The following is a 7,556-nucleotide window of genomic DNA, read 5'->3' on the forward strand; positions in this document are numbered from 1 at the left end:
AATAAAAGAATGAAATAACTATATCACAAACCATTTACTTGATATACTAAATGATAATAATGTCTTCTATATTGGAACATAAATTATTTTGTCATGGTTATATGCCTATCACCACTAATTATTATGGGACGGAAACCTGAATGCATTTTTGATAGATGGAATTGCATCCATACCAAAAGTAAACCTAATACGTTGTCAATACTATAAAGCATTCATTTCCACTTCATACCACTGCATTTCTAATCGATGGAATCTGTATATAATATTTTAAAATACCTTTGATAAACTAATAGGTTAAAACCATTAAAATATATATCAATGCACCTCTAACGGGTGAAACCGACCGTAGCCACAAATGCTTTCTTTTCTTATGGCTTAAAATTAACATGGGTCTCAGACTGACATAATTGGGTCTCTTAATATCAACGTAGAGCACAAGTTTAATGTCAAATTCACTAATTGCCAATGGTGACTTCTCACTGGGCACCTCTATTGCCTATACATGCCCCTACCATACATACATTCACGTAGCAAACTCTAGTGTTCACAATTGACGTCCTTCAGGGAATTTAGAGAGAAGATGGATGTGATGCAGATATTCTTTTAAAAGGTTGAATCAAATTGTGATATAGAATAGACAACGGTACAAATATAATTTTCCCTTTTGAAAATAAGCAGGATTGATCCTTCGACACTACTTTAAAAAATCTAATAGGGTTGATGGGAGCCGTTTGTAAATGAATATAATGCCCGCTATTAATTATTTGAAATTGATAGAGTAATTGTTAAAGAATATTTGGATGAGATTGAAAAAAGGATAGAATATTGTTCCACATAATATTTTTTAAATTAAAATATAAAGTTATTATGGGATGTAACGATAAACATCTAGGATATATCCTAGTCAAATACTACCTCTGTCCCAAAATAAGTGCAGCCGTGGATATTCGTTCCCAACGTTTGACCGTCCGTCTTATTTGAAAAATTTATGAAAAATTTGAAAATATTTAGTCACACATAAAGTACTATTCATGTTTTATCATTTAATAGCAATGAAAATACTAATTATAAAAAATTTTCAAATAAGACGAACGGTCAAACGTTGAACGTGAATAGTGCAAAACTGCACTTATTTTGGGACGGAGGGAGTACCTAGTAAAACAAAGGGGAGCGAAATTAAAGGATCCACAGAGGAGTGGACTGAAAGTTAGGAGGGAAGGGTTCATAGTTTTTTCGCGATTAGTAGTCTCCCGGCAAATAGTAGTCTCTCTACCATATATAGATGTATATATGTACATATTTTTTCGGACGAATAGTACAAATTAGACAGGAGATTAGGAGGAAGGGATTATTTACTTCAGGAGATATAATCTTCAAATTGAAAATAATATGTTTACTGGTTTAAGTGTAAATTGATCGCTCCATGTTTTGTTTTCTTCCAATTTTTTTAGATTTTATTGATCCTAAATTATCAGTTTAACTACAAATTAAATTGAGACATTAAACTGCATTAAATTGATTGCAATTCCTAGGAAGTAGAGAGAAGGGAGAGAGAGGAGATATATGTCCTGCACATAGCCCATGTACGTATACAGTACGTACGTATGGGTTCGTTACGTACAGGGGAGAGAGAGGTGGAGGTGGAAGGATTTGTTTCGGTTAATCTAACGGCTGAATATAATGGGTCCACCAACTTTATTAAAAATTAAGGGCTAGATGTTTTGCTTTTTTCTCAGAATTTATTGGATTTCTCTATTTTTTATAGAGCGCCATGTGGCAGCCTGAGAGTGTTTATAGGAAGTTTAATGGACTTTTAGTATATAACTAGGAAGGTAGCCCGCGCAGTTGCGCGGGCATATTATTTAAACTATCATAATTTTTGTTGTTATTAGAAAGAATTTAGGGTTTCCTTTGTAACACAGGATTTTTAGAAAAGAATAGAAAATGGTATATAAATGATTTTGAGAAAAGAAAAGAAAATGGTATATAAATATGATAGAAATGAATGTTTAAAATATAGTATGGAATAGAATGGATGTTTGGATAGAGTGTAAAAAATTTAAAATGTATTAACCCAGTTAGATCAAATTATCATCTGGACAAATAATAATCAAACAACCTTTGCATTAGTAGCTTGACGATTGTCTCGATGGTAATTTTTTAAAATTCTGTTATATGCAAGATATATATCTTGCATGTACGTACAGATATCGTGGAGAGACGAGTGATTATGTACGGGAGGGAGGTGGAATGGATTTGTATTTTTAAGGATTGGTCTATCGGATGTAAATAATTGTTTTACCGATTAAAGTTACAATGGTCATATTTTTTTTTTATATTTTATATATGTTTTTTATTTTGAAAAGATATAATGTAATGGTCCAAAATAATAGGTCTAAGATTTTAAATCATGTGATAGCGTAGGGTTTTTTAGAAGCATGTGTAAAATAGAGGATAGAGAAAAGTGGTTATCTGAATTATTAACACATAGATTATTAACAAAACAAATTACATAATCCGCATATAAACTGTGAGACAAATTTATTAAGCGTAAATAATCGGTCATTAGCAAATGTTTACTGTAGCACGGCATTGTCAGATCATGGCGCAATTAGTTTTAAAAGTTTCGTCTCGCAAGTACAGGAAAAACAGATGATTGTTAAATTTTGTTAATCTATGTAGATGAAATAATTATGCATTTGTGAAAAAAAAACTGCACTTAACCAAACAAATTTTGCATCACTTTGCTTTGACTAAAATACTAATTAGTAGTAGGCAACTAATACTCTGTAACTCTGTCTAAGCTAATTTTTTTTGCTCTTCTTTTCTATTCCGCTATACGAGTATACGTATGGATAGCAAGGAGAGAGTGACAGAAGAGGGGAAAATGGAAAGGATGAGGTCTGAGGGGAAGGGCGGACGAGGAGGGCGGATGGCGGATGGCGGATGGCGGATGGCGCGGGCCGGAGGTGCGAGCGGAGAGCTTTGGGCAGGGGGGACGGCGGCGCAGGCGGCAGGGATGGCGTGGGTTGGCGGCGTAGGTGGCGGGGACGGCGTCAGACGGCGGGGATGGCGTGGGTTGCTGGCGTAGATGGCGGGGACGGCGGCGGGCGGCGGGGATGGCGTGGGTTGCGGGCAGAGAGCGGTAGCGGAGAGCTGCAGGCGCTGTGGACGGGGGGACGGCGACGCGGGTGGCGGGGACGGAGGTCTCGATCTGACGTGCGCTCCCGCAAGGTTGTGGAGTGCGAGGCCGAGCTGGTTGCGCCGCCGAGCTACTGCATCGCCAACCGCTTCACTCGCGATTGGGCTGTACAACGGGCGCTGTCCTCAGGTATTGCATCGTGCATCCCTGCATCGTCAATGTGTACTGCACTAATGTCCTGTTGCTCTGTTCCCATGTCTTTGCTCTGTATCGATTTGTCTCTGCTTTACGTTCAAGTTATCCCTCTTGTACTGCATATTTGAGATTTTTTGGCCCATCATGAAGGGTGTCTGTATGGCTCTGTATAATTGAGCTTTCGTAGTTAACTAATTGTAGTAAAAAAAGCTTGTAACTTCAAAGTAAAAAATGCTTTCAATTTGATAATTTTATATATAATTACCATACCAGACCTTCACAAAACTTCATATGGTAGGAGGCGGGGATGGCGTGGTCCGCGGGCGGAGAGCAGCGAGTGGCGGGGACGGCGTGGGTCTCCTGTAGTTTCCCGACTCCCTCCCTCCAGTGGCTGTTGCAGGCTTGCAGCGCCATGTCCATATCCACCTCCCATGTTCCGTCCTCACCTCAACATCCTCCTTGAATTATCTCCTAGCTCAGTGGGTGGGTTGGCGGCTGCGGTGTGTCGACCTCTCTATCTTCCTTCGTCTGTATTGGTTATGTCCTCTCTATTTTCCTTGATTAGTGGATTTGGCATCAGCTGCTGGGGTGTTCGCTAGGGGACAATTGGCAGCGATGGAGTTGTTGTTCACAGCTCTATGGAAAGACGGTATGTGCATAATACGAAAGATTGCGGAATTATGATGTGATTAAATGGCTCATTGGCTGTGTACATGTATTTTGGATGTTTAAGCCTGTTTAATCCATTGTCTAAAAAAATAAATGGTTCATGGATGTTTACTTTCTGGGGAAAAATGTTATAATAGAAGGAAAATGTAATTATCCTATAACTTTATATCTCTCCATTTCTTTTTGTTTGACGCCGGTTAGTTCAAAATTGCACTAATCAACGTCATTCATTTGAAAACAGAGGTAGTAATTATTGAATATAGTACAAAGATGAAATATATTGTTTGTGAAAGGAAGATATAATGTTTGAAATATCATCCTATTTCAGCTGGTAAAAATACTCACTGTAAATGGTAATTTTGAATTGCAGCCTTTCGCTAGAGTATGTTGTAGCACAATCAATGTTGTACTGGAGAGAAGCAGGAATAAAGCAGCTGCAATGAATATTTACAATGATAAGGTACCCATGAGTAGTTTGCAACATAGTTTGTATGATCAATATAGATGAATGAGAATGATATAATACCTTCTAGAAAATCTCTTTGTACACTATGTTCCTGACCATATGTTCACCTGGGCTTTCATTGTCATCTAGCATTATCCGTAGCCCATCTCGTCTTGTAACTCTGGAGAACGCTACGTAGAGCTGCCCATGCGTGAATACTTGCTTAGGCAGATATAGTCCTACCATGTTTAGAGACTGTCCTTGGCTTTTATTGATGGTCATAGCGAAGCACACACTGAGTGGATATTGTCTTCTTTTTAGCAAGAAGGGCCATCCTGACTCTGTTGGCGTCATTATTATTCTAGGGATATATACCTTTTCTCCTACATGTGTTCCTGTTATGATCTGTGCTTCAATGAATCTTTTCCCGAGCTGAGTAATGGTCATTCGTGTACCATTACATAACCCTGAACTTTGGTTAATGTTTCGCAGTAGCATCACTGGAAGGCCTAGTTTCAGTTTCAGCACATGGTTTGGCATTCCAGGGAAGTTTAGACTATTTAGAAATTCTGTTGGATATAGGACATCGGTTTCACTGTCATTAGTTGTTGCTTTGCATACAGTGTCGCAGCTCAGATATGTTATCTCCTCTCCTTCTATCATGTTCATTATAAATTCATTAATTTCCCTCGCTGTCTCATTTCTTGGGCATAGAATTGCTCGCTGTTCTAAGAAATCTCGTTTCTTATAATTCTGTACCAAGTTTGGATATATGCTCTTCACAATTTCTTCCTTTGGATCACCTCCTTTCTTCAGTATCAGGTCATCAGGTATTTCTATCCATTCCTCTCCATCCGCTGATGTTGTTTTGCCATCACCAATGTTCAAAATCCATTGTGCGAAATCTGCAGTCCTTTTTTGCTCGTCTTCATCTCTTGAGATGCAGCTCAGGCGCATGTTCCTTGTAAGTTTGAAGATGTGGAAGTGCTGCCATAGGTAGGACCGTTTTATTGATGCATTTACTATTTGCGTGCGTCTTCCCTTTCGCACAACAGGAAGAATCTGGCGGAAGTCTCCTCCTAGAACCACAGTCATACCGCCGAATGGCTTTGTGCTGTTATCTTCACCCTTGGACCTTAGTATGTCCCTTAGACTTCTGTCTAGCGCCTCGAAGCAAATTCTGTTTGCCATTGGAGCCTCGTCCCACAGTATGAGTGATGTTTTTTTAAGTAGTTCCGCCAGGTGCGATCCTTGTTTGATGTCACATGTTGACTCTTCTGTAACAATTAGTGGGATGTGGAATCTCGAGTGAGCTGTTCTCCCCCCATGAAGAAGTAAGGCTGCTATACCACATGATGCAACCGTGAGTACTATCTTTCCTTCTGAACGTAGTTTGGTTGTGATAGCTCTCCACAGGTAAGTCTTTCCTGTTCCACCGTAGCCATCGACAAACATTAGTTTTCCCAACCCCTTGTTGGTTGACTCTATTATTGAATCAAATGCTACCTTTTGTTCTGCATTAAGTTTACCAAATATGCTATCATGTTCCTCTTTCTGCTTGTCTTTGTCATAGCTCATTTCTTCATTCAGAAGTCTGTTTCCAAGTTCCCGTAGTTCAGCACATTTTGGTAGCTCTATATCAGGGTATTCCTCAAGTGTTTTTCCAGCTTGTCTCATCAGCTTTTCTATTTCTATCAGAGCATGTCCCTTTTTTTGTTGCTCTGTTAGGCGAAGCGTAGGATAGTTGAGATTTTTTCTCTGTTTGTATTCTATGTCTTCACCTAGATCCTCCCAACAGCTTTCCCATATTCTCTTCGGATCAGTTACCTCACAGTGACATAAAATTGTTGTGAAAAGATGTCGTAGTTGGTTCCCTGATGCGTAGTTGGATGCCTCTCGGATGCATTCAACCCACTCCCTGTCATCGTCAAGAAATCCTAATGCTTCGCGAGCTGATTTGAATGATGGGTGTACAACTCCATCTACAGTTCTGATTTCTTCGAATGTTCTGGGTCCTTTCACTGTGTTCAGTAGCATCCTTAGGTAGTATTTATCTCCGCTTGCTGGATGTGCATAGTAGATCCTACCAATCATTTTTCCTTTTTTCCGCTTGTTCCACTGTTTTAGTTTGTTCTTCCATACCCATTTTGATGGGAATTCAGCATAAGTGAAGTCCCTTGCTTCATCATTGATCTTGTTTGTTTCCATCCACTGTGTAAATTTAGTGACTCCTATTCTTTCTTTTCTTACAATCTTCCTTAAGTCTGCCGAGTCTGGGAAAATAACTTGCTGTTCATTCTCCAGGTGGAATGGTAGCCTCTCAACAGATGGATATCGATAGTGCATCTCAAATTGGAATATTCGCCAACATGCGTCATGTCCTGATATGTACGTGCATTCCAGGTACTTCTTGATCTCATCATGATCAGATTCGATTAGGGCTGTTGCTTGGTCGTCGCCTTTATGCATGTACTTGAAAAGGTATTTGATTGACTTAGATCGATTGCACCGCTCGACATTTATGTGTGCTTGGTACTTTACCAGCAAGTCTCTATTGTAAGGGACTACATATCTGTTGTCTAGCTTAACGTTTCCTTTCTCTATGTACCTGCCATTGTCTCTTCTTCTGTATGTTGGGAATCCATCCTCATCCACGGTTGTTTCACTGTGGAATTTCTTGGGGAAATTTCTGATGCATTTGTTCTCTATCATGCATGGTGAATTTGACTTTTCCTCTCCACATGGACCGTGCATCATGAAATTTTCCACAGCTTCAAATCCTTCGCGGTCTTCTTCCTATCTGGGATCTCTGCACTTATTATTCTATCGATCTCTGAAGCGTCTGGGCATTTGTCTTTCTTGTCAAGGAAGATTAGTATATGGGCATGTGGAAGTCCCCTCTTTTGGAACTCAATTGTGTATATAACTGCATTAAGATGGACAATTGTTAGTTCCTTTTTAAAATTAAATAAATTCGAACTAATGAATATGCGGGTTTAGGATTTTTACTTGCAAGAGTCTTTCCAAAGTATTGCTTGTCCTTTATGTCTGTCATCAATTCCCTCAATTTTATATGGAATACTCGGTCAACAATGTCAGGTCTAT

Source organism: Oryza sativa, chromosome 11, assembly GCF_034140825.1.
Source record: "Oryza sativa Japonica Group chromosome 11, ASM3414082v1".
NCBI lineage: Eukaryota > Viridiplantae > Streptophyta > Magnoliopsida > Poales > Poaceae > Oryza > Oryza sativa.